The sequence below is a fragment of the Dipodomys spectabilis genome, unplaced genomic scaffold (genome assembly GCF_019054845.1).
Source record: "Dipodomys spectabilis isolate Male_0828 unplaced genomic scaffold, ASM1905484v1 ptg000001l, whole genome shotgun sequence".
Classification (NCBI taxonomy): domain Eukaryota; kingdom Metazoa; phylum Chordata; class Mammalia; order Rodentia; family Heteromyidae; genus Dipodomys; species Dipodomys spectabilis.
Genome location: NW_024870678.1, coordinates 19,254,575 through 19,269,276, shown reverse-complemented (window position 1 = coordinate 19,269,276; position 14,702 = coordinate 19,254,575). Strand labels below are relative to the sequence as shown.

At 37.8% G+C, this 14,702-nt stretch overlaps 1 protein-coding gene across 3 annotated transcripts in view; it reads right to left on the bottom strand.

The window, feature by feature from the left end:
- Akap7 (A-kinase anchoring protein 7) overlaps positions 1–14,702 on the bottom strand; it is a 123,421-nt gene that overhangs the window by 37,223 nt on the left and 71,496 nt on the right. The gene's annotated exons all lie outside the window — the stretch shown is intronic.

The following is a 14,702-nucleotide window of genomic DNA, read 5'->3' as shown; positions in this document are numbered from 1 at the left end:
GTGCAGAGACTACCTCCCTGCACAGACTCCTCAAATAGCTTCTCCTGCTGTGTTCCTCTGCCTGGAAAACATCACCCTTTCCCTTGCCTTCTTCCCAACATTCTTATTTTCAGCTCAAACCCTCCCCCCACCTTTTTGTTGGTCATGAGGCTTGAACTTGGGACCTGGGCACTGTCTTGGAGCTTTTTTGCCCAAGGCTAGCACTATACCACTGCAACACCACTGCCTATTTTTAGGTGGTTAATTGGAGAGAAGGGGCTCATAGACTTTCATGCCAGGCTGGCTTTGAACCGTGGTCCTCTTAGCCCCCTGAGTAGCTAGGATTACAGGTATGAGCCACCAGCACCCATTTCAAATCCAGCCTTTTCTGACCAGCCTTTTCTGCACATCCAGGCACAATGAGAAATCTCCTCATTGAGTTTGCACCAACTTCATTACAGTCAAGATCATTTTACATTGCAATCATCTGTCTGCATAACTTCCTGCTGGAAGTACAACTTGAGAATAGGGCTTTTGCTTGCCTATCTTTGATCTTCCATCCAAACATAATGCTCAGCATGTGGGAAGTTCAACAAATATTTGTTCAGTAAATTGCACAAATAAATTATGCCAGCCCAAATCAGACTGCTGAAGATGCTTTAATGTGAAGATGCTTTAAAGTGAAACTTCATGTGTACAATAGTTAGCACTGACTTCAGTGCCTGGAGGGAGCACTGAATGAAATGCTAACACAGAGGGCATCAATGAATCTGAATTCCCCTGCCAATGTGACAACCAGGAGCCATTTATCCACTACAACTACACTTCATTTCCATTCCTCCATTAAGGGTAATGATGCAACAAAACTAAGTGGAAATTGGATTTTCGTACAGAGCTGGAGAATGAGAATTTTATTACTTCTTTAGTAATTTATCAGAAAGACAAACATAATCAATGTCTAACTTTGGTAAAACCTACAGCACAACAATTTAACCCAAAACAGAGAAATTGTGAGCTGTAACGATATAAAAAGTTTCATAAGTGATTCAGATCTCCACATCAGACAGTCTCACAAGTGGTATTCTCTCCTCCATCTTCAAAGATGGTTGATTTTAAAAAAAATTGCCAATAAGATGATGTCTTTGTTGCTTTGGTTGTACCTCCTCCAGGCTATAAGCCCTGCTTTCACTGTATTTGATGTTGATATAATTTGTGGAAGGGAAGGGAAAAAACAAACTGTTTAAATAGGGTTACAGGTGGACCCATTACAACAATGAGGTGTATAAGACGTTATGTCAAAAAATGAACCTTACAACTTTGGCATGGTGGGAGGTGGGGAGGGTGAAGGGGGTAGTGAGTGGTAGGGGGGATGAGGGGTGGGGGATGGAGAGGGGAAGGGATGGTATGGGGAAACAAAGGAGGAGGCAACAATGCTTGATAAGAAATGTACTTACTGTCTTGCCCATGTAATTGTAACCCCTCCGCATGGTATTTTCACAATAATAAAAAAATTTTTTTCAACAAAGAAACAATAAAAAAAAAATGCCAAACCCTTCAGACTCTATTCCAATCTCCTGACACTCTAGAATCCAGTCTTTCTTAATGTCTAAATTATTCTACTGTACTGACCTTTTCCTTTTCTTCTTCCTTAAGTTGGTCCTTGGCTTTTTCTGCCTGGGCACAAACTGCACACAGTTGGTGATGAAAACAGTGATCATGATGGCACCAATTGGGAGCACTGAGTGTGAGCCCAGGCCTGGTGCTAGGATGTCTTGTGTATAATCAGATTCCATCCTCAGATGGTGGCAACTGTTACTACCTGTTTTATCGAGGTACCTGGGGCTGGGCTGGTTATGACTGTGCACAAAGCTGCACGAGGGAGAATGGCAATAGTATTAGAACAAGCTTGTGTGGTTCTCAGTCACTAACTTCCCCTCTGCAGTTGGCTGGTACTCCCTGTCTCGACTGCATCCTCTCCAATGCCTCTGAGCTCTGCACAATGAGAAGAATTTAAAGAGCTACAAGTGTGTCTTTGGTGATTTTTACCTCACTGTCAAATTACTTTTTATTAAAATATTACACAGATTCACCAACTTTTTCTCATAACCCAAATAAATTAAGCCACGTTTCTGTTTTTCTACATTTATGTACAAATTTTAAAATGCACTAGTTAGATGCAATATAAAATATTACACAAATAAAAACATCTATGCATGCATTTTTGCTTTTGAAATGCATAATGTTAACCATATGCCAATTTTAGGAAATAATACAGATTAGGAATAATGTAGATCTTAAATAGCATGAAATGAGTGTTCTGATAATAGGAAAGTAAGAATATTATTGCAATAAACATCTCAATAGGACTAGTACTGCTATTAACAGTAATAACTCATATTTTTATAAAACTAGTGTAAAATGCTGTGCTAAACACACTTAAAACATAAACAAATATGGGTTATGATGGTGACAAATTTATTCAGAAGCAAGTAGGGAAAGTAATGGCTACTTAGCCATGACTGCTGACAAGTAGAAGTGTCTCCTAGTACTACTTCTTCCATGTCCTTCTTTAAAAAATCAAAGTATATCAACTGTATTAAAAGTTTTATTTTAATATTTCCATACATGCATACATTGCACTTTGATGAAATTCTCCCTCTATCACTCCATTTTACTCTCTTCCTCATTCCCCATATTTTAGTGGCTTTGTTTGACCACAAACTTTGAATTCTAGGAATTTTATTCACCTAGTTTCATTTTTTATTCAAAATTCAATATTTATCTCCATATTTACAAAAAATGCACAAAGTCAAGTACCAGTGGCTCAGGTATATAATCCTAGCTATTCAAGAGGCTAAGATCTGGAGAATTACAATTCAAAATCAACCCAGGTAGAGAAGTATTCAAGACTCCATGTCTAATTAAACAGCAAAAATCTGGGTTGGAAGGATGACCCAAGTGGTAGAGTGCCAGTCATGAACAAGTAAGCCAAGAGAGCATAAGGCCCTGAGTTCAAGCTCTGGTACTAGCAAAAAATCTAAAGAAACCAATATGTATTTAATATTTAAAACAGAAGTTTCTGCAAGTAACTCATGGAATAATTTATTACTCCTTCACAATGCTTAATTTGTCATAGAGTTCCAATTACTACTTAGCTCTACCCTTTTTATTATGTAGGGAGGGCCCCTAAGATGTTTAATAAGTCATGAGATTTGAAATTAGGCCAGGAGAGGATGGATTTTCAAAACAGCCTTAGCATCAGCTGCCACTTTGTGTTAGCATTCAGATTAAGAGCTGAAACATGAGCTGAACATGGTGAGCCGCCACCATGACCTTCTCAGTTACTTCTCCTGAAGCTGTTTCTCATTCAAGCAGGTGCCAAAAAAAGTTCCAATGATCAGATGATTTCCATTTCACTAGCGACATATAGTAATGAAATGTTAAATATTTTCTTTTTAGAAGTCACGTTTCATCAAAGAAACATGTAAAAACACAAGTAGTTTAGAAAAATGAACAAGAATGGCATTTAAATACAATATTTAACTGATCAAAGTTTCTCCACTGTGAAGAACACTGATCTTGCTAGTTAGGTGAAATAAGTCCCTAGTTAAACCTAGTCTTGATTTTCTTCTTTTATTCCAGCACAGGAATTAACAGATCCACCATGCTTTTACACTTACAAATAAAAATGTAGATGAGAAATGTTACGGTCAATGTCTGTGGCATAAAAGAAATAATGAAATAAAAACTGTACCTAGCTCTTAGTAAACCAGTGATAATTTTGAATAGGGAAAATATTCAACTGCTAAAGTTGTCTGGTAAAAAGAAGTTCCCTCAGATGATACACTGTTTTTCACTGTTCATTCTGCTAGCAAGCTTCAAATCGATTCATCTGAACCAATCTATATCGAGATAAAATTTTCTTAATCATCTCCCTGTCAGCCTATGCAAGAGAAATGAGACAAAAAAGTTTGGTCCCACTCACAAAAGAGATATTCCTATATTAAAGAATACTGATTTCACACAATAATGATATTTTTTGGTGGTATTCAGAGACTTTGAACTCAAGGCCTTATACTTGCTATGCAGCAAGGCCTTGGTTTTAGTTATTATATTCAATCTTAGGTTTTTGTCCAGAAAGGTCTGGACCATAATCCTTGTATATACACCTACCTTGTAGCTGAGAGATAAATGTGAACCAGTTTTCATTGACTGAGATGGAGTCTTTTGAATTTTTTTTTGACTGGGCTGGCCTCAGACTGTGATATTCCTGATTTTGCTCCCAAGGAGCTAGGATTACAGACATGAGCCACTGTACCCAGAAATAGTGATTTTTTTAATAAGTCATTTCATATATGCTCCTGAAAGTTTCAGGAACTTTTGTACTTATTACAGAATTTTCAAATGGAATTACAGGCAGGGGTATGGGGAAAATTAAGAAGAGAGCAATCAAACTAGCTTACATTTCCATACAGAGATTGCTAAGTAGACATCAAAATTAATTTTCTGGAAAAATATGTTGGAAATACTGATCAAATTCGAGAGTTGTTTGAAGATTATGTTTTTAATGATTTCCTTAGACTTAAAACTGAATTTGAAGCAAAAGTTTTCAAACATTTTTGCTTCAGGAAACTTAAGTGACAATTCTGGGCTGCTAAAAAGTATGTGAATTGTATGGTTGGGTGATCTGTAGATGTGTGTCAAGTCCTTTTGGGTTATGGTATTATTTAATTCATCTTTGCTGATCTTCTGTTTGATTAAACTGTCCTTGGTGAGAATGGAGTGTTAAAGTCTCCTACTATTATTGCGTTGGGGTCTATCATGTTCTGTAACACTAAGAGTGTTTGTTTAATGTATTTAGGTGCTGGTGCTCCATTGTTTGGTGCATAAACATTAACCACTGTGATTTCCTCTTCATGGATCATTCTCTTTATTAATATGTAATGACCTTCCTTGTCTCTTCATATTGATTTCAATGAGTTTAGTTTATCAGATAACAATATGGCTACTCCAGCCTTCTTGCAGGTTGTGTATGCATTAAAGATCTTTTTCCATCCTTTCACTCGTAATTCGTGTTTATCTTTGATCTCCAAAACTGACTATATCTTAGGACACACAAACCTGAGCAAATATAAAAGGATGGCGATAACTCCTTTCATCCTATCTGATCATGATGGAAGAGAACTAGACAAAGAGATAAAAATAGCAAAGAAATACAGGAGGAAATGTTCATCATCCCTGGCCCTAAAGGAAATGCAAATCAAAACAACTCTGGGATTCCATCTTAGACTGGCCAACATCATGAATGCAAACAACAAATGTTGATGAAAACATGAGGGAAAAGGTACTCTGTTGCACTGTTGAGGGGAATGTAAAATAGTGTAGCCACTCTGGACAGCAGTCTGGACATTCTTCAAAAACTAAACAAAGATCTTCCCTACAACCTAACCATACCACTCCTGGGCATCTACCCAGAACATCACAAGCCAGGATACCATAAAGACATTTTCACATCCATGTTCATTGCTGCACTATTCACAATAGCTTAGTTGTGGAATATGCCCAGATGCCTTACAATAGCTGAGTGGACCCAACAAATGTGGTACCTATACACAATGGAATTTTACACAGCTACTAGAAAGAATAATATTGTGTCACTTGCAGGGAAATGGATGGACCTAGAACAAGTCATGTTAAGTGAGGTAAGCCAAGCTCAGAGAAACAAACAGCACATTTGGGACATGATAAATCATACAGGTCTCTAGGCATTCACACACAGTGAGACCAAAGGCAGACACTCTTAGGAAAGGAACAAGGCACAATACCTATGTGCATCTAATCATACAGAACAATATTTATTGAAATAAACTCCAGGAAATGGAAACAAGAAGTTTAATTCTTTTTTGCTGTTTTCTTTTTCGTTTGTTCATTTGTCTGTTTGTCTTTGGAGGTGTTAAGGGAAGCATAAAAATCAAGCAACAAAGAGTAAACAAAGGCAGCTACAGTACTGGATACCATATTGAAAATAAACTACATAACTTGTGGGTGAAGATGGGATGGGAAAACTGGGAGAGAGTGAGGAAAAAGGTGATATTGTCTGAAAAGAAATGTAATCTTTGATTTATGTAACTGTAACCCTTCTTTATAATAAAGACTGAAAAAATAGTGAAAATTGCTACTCCTTGCTGTCATTAGGTACATTTATAAATATCTACTAAATTCAGATAATTCAGATAATTCTTTGATACCATTCCAAAACTTACTAAGTTGTAGTTTCCTCAAGTTTCATTGTAATATTGAATCTTAAATGTTGATAACTTGAACATTCTTTACATTCAGATCTTGGTCTTGGTCTTTTGACAGATGTTTATTCCACATGTGATGTGATTTTATAACATGCATTAATATTAAAATATTCATCCATTTAAAATATTCATCCACTGAGTTATGAAGACCTTCCAAATTCTGACAAAGTTTCATTATACAGCATCAAAAAGCATGTTATTGCCACTTCCATCTCATTTGAAAAGTGACAAGAGAGCGGTGAAGGAAGGGTTGTGTCTGGATGGTGATGACATCCTCACAGGTGTGTATAAATATAAAGACTCAACAAGTCACATGGTTTAAATATGCGTTTTGTGTTTGAGCTCTATAGCAAAAAATGTTCTCACTTTATCACAAGACAATGTTTTAGATAAAAATGGGAAGATGGAGTCATTATTCTAATCTGTGTTCTCTACCTTTAAAAAGTGAGGAGGCTGAGCACAGCAGTAGTAGCTGCCTCCTTTAATTTTACTCAGGAGGCAAAAATCCAGAGGATCTCAGTTTGAGGCCAGAACAAAAAGCTTTGGGAGATCTCATGTTAGCCACTAAAAGCTGGGTATGGTGGTGGCATGTGCCTGTCATTCCTGCTATCAAGGAAGAAGAGGATTGCACTCCAGGCTGACTGGGGGGTGGGGGTGGGGTGGGGATGGGGGGGAGGGGAGCAGAGTAGAGGGACCCTATTTGAAACTTAAGCAAAGCGTCAATGGCAGAACTCCTGCTTAGCAAGTACAAAGCCCTTGAGTTCAAATCTAGTACTGCTGAAAAACAAAAAATGGGGAAAAGTTCCTATGTTTTAGGAAGCTGTCAAGTTCATGGTAATGGATTCAGGTTTTCCAGATTCTTTCTGCTTGAAAATTTGAGTTCCACCTTCAGTTATTTTACTTGATATGCAAGTTCACCTGTTTGCCTGTTTATTTTCAGTGGCCGAGTCTGAAAAACATTTTGTCCCTTGATTTTCAAGACAAAGTGAGGTGACAATGAAGGCTGTGACTTCAGCACAAGCCTCTCTCTCAGGTTGATCTTCTACCTCAAGAAGGCTATACACAAACTTCTTACTATCATCACTCACCCTATCAAAGGACACACACCAACTTTACCACCTTGATTCCTACTGGCCACCTGCCGTTTCTCACCTTCACTTTAACATAGCCAATAGTGCTTGCGATTCCAGAAAAGACAAAAGGTCTTATATTATGATAAAATAGTCTTGTCCTCATAAACCACTATCAGATCCCTCACAGACAGGAATAATTCAGGGACTAAATTTTAGAAGAATTTAAGGACTTCACAAGAGTGTAGCTTTATAAATTATTGGAACAGCAAATCACCTGCAAAACACACCTTGAGATCACATCTTCTACTGCAAAGAGAAAAAAGTAAAGCTCATCTCTACCAGCAATGCTCTTCTCTACTGAAGTGACTTGAAAGTGGGCATATGGCACTTGAGCAATGCAACTATTTTCAAGCTAGATGTTTTTACATGTATTGTTCAATGCTGATCAGAAAAGATTTCAGGTTCAAGGAATTTAGGAAACTAAAGAGATTCTTGTTATGGGCCTACCTATTCTTTTCACCTATAAAAAGGATGTTTTCCTTCTCCTGCCACTCTCTGCCCCAACTAGTTGACTTCACAGTACTTACTACCTTCCAGAAAGATCCCAAAACACTGAAACTGGCCAAGAGCCAAAAATTTGACTCTCCCTGGCCCATAAGACAAGGGGTAATGAAGATTAATATATAAACTCGGAGCTGATGGTCTTAAGTCAGAAAGGTATCAACCCTAAATGCAACACAAAAAGTCTTTTCTTTTGGTTGAACTACTACTACCCAGACAGAAGTATTAGATTGGGGTTGGGGGCACAACAAGACTTTTCAGATTATCTGGATGGGTCTAATGTGTCTGTGCCTCTTCAGGGTGATTTTTGCCAAGCAGAACTGTCTGAATGGAATTAAATTCACTAATTCAAATCAGAATTCTACTTAGTGTTTCAGCCCATAAATTCTGAGCCTAGAATTCTGCTGATCTAACAGCAGAATGTAACAGGATTTAGAATTAATAAACTACATTTGATCTTTGGCTTATAATGATTCAATTTACAATTTCTCAACAATGCTGTCAGAGCAATATGCTTTCAGTAGAAAATTATACTTCAGAGTTTGAGTTTTGATCTTTTTCTGGGTTTGCTATAGACAATAGGATTTTCAGGGCATTGGGCAGAGCTTTAGCTCCTAGTTGGCCACAAGAACACAGGGAAAGGAGCAATGCCACATACAGAGTTCTGAGCTGCTGGTGCTCACTGAGCATGTACTCGCTGAGTTATATGAGATTTTCAAATTTTCATGACAAGCAGATTTTGTGTTAGACCATTTTGCCCAAGTATAGGTTAACCAGAATGTTTCAAGTGAGCTGACTAAGCCGTAATGTTCATTAGGCAAAGTGCATTCTTGCATTTTCCACTTAATGGTATTTTCAGGGTTATTATGAGAGCTCCACCATAAGTCAAAGAACATCTATAAAGTCATGATGAGAGCAACTTGATGATGACATTTTACTTATCTATACTCAGGTCCATGGACACACCTGCTTCTTTTCTTTTTTTTTCTTTCTTTTTTTTTTGTCGGTCATGGAGCTTGAACTCTGGGCTTGGGCGCTGTCCCTCAGCTCTTCAGTTCAAGGCGAGTGCTCTACCGCTTGAGCCACAGCGCCACTTCCCACATCTGCTTCTGTCTGAGCCTACGTATGGATGGCTTGACCCTTGCCCCTCATTGTCTCCAGTGCTATGGTCTAGAATTAACTGAATGCCTTATTTTTAGGAGCTAGTTCTTTATTCTTGTGTTGAGCCACATCTACCTACTATTCCTCTTTGGTACATATTCGCTGCTGCCAGCATGTGTAAACCCATACATTCACTCACCAACTAGCATGTATGTGCAAACTAGCAACTTCTCAGTCAGTAGCTCCTAGTTATCAGGCATTTCCCAAAAGGTGTTTCCTGTCATTACCATCACTTCACAACCTACTGCTTTCCTCCTGCTATAAATAATATCAATTGCTCTAGAAAGTCTCTCTCTCTCCCATCTATCTGTCTGCCATTTAATCTAATCCCATCCATCTGAATCCTAGGATTCCTCCTTCCTTTGGTCTTCTACAGGGTATAATTTAAGCTTTTCCCATTGTATCCTACCAAAGTCCATACTGCCCTCTTCCTCTTCCTCTACTCCTCCTCCAATTTCCCATCTCCACTTCCTAAATCTAGTACTGCTATGCACTGATGCGACATTGTTCTTAAGGATTATGTCTTATACTTGTTTGTCTCTCATGGCATCTAAGCATACTTGTACATACTTAATAATATTCATTACATTAAGCCCTAAGACAACTGGGAGTTCCTGGAAGATCGTTGCTTCCACTTCTGCTTATAAAAGTTATAAATACATACACTGGCATGGAAAATACCTATCAGACTTTCCAAATTCCCCACTGCATTTTTAAGGTATGACTGACAGCTGAAAATAAACTAGTTTTGTAAACTCCGAAATGCTCATCAAGTCTTACAAAGGTTGTCATTTAGTCTATTACCTCTCCTAAGGAAATATAAATGGAACATAGCTGCCTGACAAAAATTAATTTAGCCAACTCAAGTAAATAGCACACATAACCCTAAGATATTGAGGCCGTATGTCATTCCTGGGTTTCACCAGAACAAACTCAATGTTTTATTTTTTCTGGATTTGAATTTAGCTGATTAGTGCAGTTAGGTTTGTAAGGAGTTGTACCTCCATGACAAACAGGCATAATGTTGCCCAGTCTTGATTAGGAGACAACTAAAATGCTAGAACATTTTTATGCTTGAAAGGCCCTAACACTCTATACATGATGGCAGAAAGGCTCGTGATGGAACATGAGCAGGAACAGAAAATAACACCAAGCCTGCAAGGATGAATTCATATGACTTTCAGCCAAACCGGAAGTGTGAATGAATTCAAGAATATAGGTGGAGATAAAAGGCAGCTACCTTCAAGGTCAGTGTGCTGACTTCTCCACCCATTTAGGAGATTGTGGAATGTAACATTTGACCACACTGTTTAATTGTTCAGAAGAAAACAAAAATTCAGGGAGGGGAGGAGTATGGGAAGGGATGGGAAGGGGAAACAACGATGAGGCAACAATGCTTGATAAGAAATGTACTCGTTATCTTGCCCATGCAATTGTAACTCCTCTGTGCAGTAATCTCACAATAAAAAAAAAGAAAAATTCAGATCTTTTTACTAGAAGATTTCCCATGTTGGCAAGTAACTCAAATTACTGAGAAACAGAAACTCTGTGCCAATCAAATACAACAAACAGGACTGCTAATGTGTGAGCTCTAACAGAGTAAGAAGCTGGAAGAATATAAACAATATTCTAAAAAGATACTGTAATTTTCAGCCAGGAACAGTGGCTTATACCTACAGTCCTAACTACCAGAGAGAGAGAGAGAGAGAGACAGAGACAGAGAGAGACAGAGATCATAATTTGAGAATAGCACAGGGAAAAAGCTAAAATCTTAAAACTAAGTTTTTACTTCATATCCACTGTTAGTAATTGGATCTCTGTGTTAATCCTCGGTTGAGTTATTAATGATCATGTCCCCAGCAACAACTAGGAAGATCACAACCCAGGCACAAAGCTAGACCCTACCTCAAAAATAATCCATGCCAAAGGGAGTGGAGGCACAGCTCAAGTTATCTTGCAATTGTGAGGCTCTGCGTTTGTTATGCAGTGTCACCAAAATTTAAAAAAAGACTGCCTAAAATTAAAGGCAGAGTATAATATGAAAAATATTTGAAGCCATATGGTTAATATATTTATTCTAACTTAAAATGTATAAGATACTATAGAATAAGCCCTAACTACTTACAGATGAGTTCAAAGCAGTAACCCCAACAGGCCCAGGGCTGGGAAAATGGCAGAACCCATGAGAGGCTCTGGGGTGGGAACAGGTGCAGATAGAAGAGCTGTAAAAAACACTTAAACAGCAGCAGACCAAACAACACTCGGACACATGCTCGAGAATCTCAAATTCTAAAAAATGACCAAAACTTTAAAAAGGGACTATCTTAAAGCATACAACAACAATGAAGGAATGGAAAACATGAGGAAAAATATGAATCGGAAATCTTAAGAATAAAGCATATGACCACTGATGCTTTTTGAAAGAATGCCCTGAGTGGTATAACACAGATGGCTGAAAAGAAACTCAGTGACCTGGAATCCTGCCTCTCCAAGAATGCACCGTGAACAAATTAGAAGATAGGAAACATGCATGTCTGACGAAAGCCTAATTGTTTTTATAGAATTATTTATATAAAAAATTTTGTAAACAATTTCAGGAAGCTCAACCTCTATCACATAATTCTGAAAACAAATACCACCAGATCTGAAGTCCATCCCACTCTATTAAGGTATATAATCAAATGCTGGATCAAGTCCAAGAGCTTCCAACTGGCACATACTTGTAATCCAAGCTATCTGTAGGAGGATCACAGTTTGAAGCTGGCCAAGGAATAGGTTAGCAAGATTCCATCTCAATCAACAAGCTGAGCATGGTATGATATGCCTGGGATCCTAGCAATGCAGGAATATAAGTAGGAGGATGATAGTCCAGGGCCATCCCTGGGCAAAAATGTGAGATCGAATCTAAAAAAAGGTGTGGCTCAAATGGTGAGCCAGAAAGGGCAAGGCCCTAATTCCACTGCTGTATAAACTGTTTGTATAAACAAACAAACAAACAAACACTAGTTAAAATTAATGTACTATAGCAAACTTGGGTGACTTATATAATTCATCTTAGATTTCAAAATCTGCAAGAAAAAGGATTTTGAATGTTACCAAAAGAAGGAGATGACAAATGTTTGAGATGGTGGCTATGCTACGCATAGTGACAGTTATACATGTATAACTGTACTTCAGTAATACACTATATGCTGCAAATATGCATAACTATTACATGTCAGCTTAAGAAAACACTGGTTCAAGGTTTAGGAAGCAGAAGTTTGAGTTGGTTTTAAATCAAAGAAAAATCCAACCAATGTAAGCCATTTAAATCTGATCAAGAAATGAGTTCATGGAAGAGGGTGACATCGAACAAGATGCATTGTACTCATAATCTGACTTTGTACAACTACTTAAAATTTTTTAAAAAGTTTAAATTAAGAAATGAAGTTCACAAAGAATGTGCCCCAAATCCTGCTAAATATTCTGTTCTAAAACTCAGGTAAGATTGACAACATGGGTAATTATCTATAAGCAAATAAAAGGATTCTAGTATGTATTATACTTGGATAATTATAACAGATTATATTAGATGCATATATCACTTTAAAGTTCATATCGATATTAACATATATGCTAGAAAAACAATAGGCAAATCTATATTTTTAATTAAATGATTGGAATGGGGATATAAGATTGAAACAAGTATGGGGGGAAAAAACTGAAGGAAAAATCTAGAAAAAAAAAACCTATTCTAAGGGGAAACTAGAGACTAAGCTGGACAAGAGTGAAGAGGACACTGTGAGTGGTGCCTGGTTAGTGGAACAGAGCCCCCTACTGGCAATTTCAGTGCAGTAATTCAAGCTAACAGCTCTACAATGTCCATCTAACAGAATCTTCAGTTAAAAAAGTCATTGCACTACTAGTATATGTCTGAGACAAGCAGAAACAGTCAGATAAGTTGATGTTAGAAAAAATGAACCCCAAGATAAGGATTCATTTTTTTTTCTTTTTTGTGATTGTTTCTAACATATTTATATTTCTTTTTTTTATTGTGAACATACTGTACAGAGGGGTTATAATTACATGGGCAAGATAATGAGTACATTTCCTATCAAGCATTGCAGCCTCTTCCTTTGTTTACCCTTCACATCCTTTCCCAGCCTCCCCCTGCCCCCCATATTTATATTTCTTTGTTGCTTTGTATGTCCCTCCCCCACAGTATAACCCCTGTTTCACTGTATTTGATGTTGGTATAATATGTGGAGGGGCAGGTGGACCCATTGTAACAATGAGATATACAAGATGTTATGTCGAAAAATGAACTTTACAACTTTGGCTGGGGGGAGGGGAGTTGGGGGGGTTGAGATAGGAAGGGATGGGAAGGGGAAACAAAGGAGGAGGCAACAATGCTTGATAAGAAATGTACTCATTACCTTGCCCATGTAATTGTAGCCCCTCTGTACAGTATTTTCACACACAAAAAAATGTCATTGTATTTCATTCCAGTGTCCTGAATCTTGTATATACATTTTTCTAATTTGGGGAGGGGAAGGGAAATAACAAAATGCTGAAATAAGGACACAGGATGACCCATTGTAACAATGAGATGTACAAGACACTATGTTGAAAATGAACTTTACAACTTTGGGGGGGATAGGAAGGAGTCAGAGAGGTGGGGAGAAAAGAGATGGAAGGGGAAAAAATTAAGGAGGAGGTGGTAACAATGCTCGATCGGAAATGGACTTGATACCTTGCTCATATAACTGTAACCCTCTCTGTACAGTATCTTTACAAAAATATATATATTTAAAAAATCCAAACTCCTTGCTTTTTTAGTGACAATGAGCAGGGAAACTGAGCCCTGCACTCCCTCTGGAGCCAAACTCTACATTCCTCAAGAATATCTAAAATGGCCCCTTATAATAAACCTAGATGGAAATGTTTGGTCCTCATCCAACTCAGGATGTAAGAGCTTCTTACACAGATTCAGAAGCATGAAAATCCTCTTTAAAATAGATGTGAAATATCTCAGAATATATAAAACTCAAATGACATTCTGCATATATTCCGTTTAACATAGCTAAGATCTTTGGAAGGCAAAATGATGATTTCTCTGAAGAGCAGTAATGAAGGCTTAGGAATAAAATTGTATCACTTGAACATTTTTTAAATGCTTCAGTAAACTTCCATAGTAAGATTTTTCCCCCATAATGCATACATATCCATAGCTTTCTTCATGCTGATGTGGAAAGAAATTATCTTGGCTGAAAACCTTGAAATATTTAGGTACATACATGTATCTTCTTTGAATAGTTTCGTGTTACTTTCAAAGCATGTAAATCAGATTGTCTTGACGTTGACAGTTTTATGCGAAGGGTGTCTGATTAAAACAGTGGAATCATGGCAGAGCAGGCTCCTGTGAAACACATTCATGCTGGCAATGGGGGGATGGCCCCATTCTGGTTAACAGAATACGTGGGGTTTGAACTTTCCACCTGGAAGCATCAGGGTGAGGGAGCTGGCTTCACAATGAGCTCCCTGACAGGTGTCACTGAGACAGGATGACAGAGGTCTCTGCCCCCTCATCAAACACCTTTTCCTTGCAGAAACATCTGAAGACATTCAACGTCACAGGAATCCA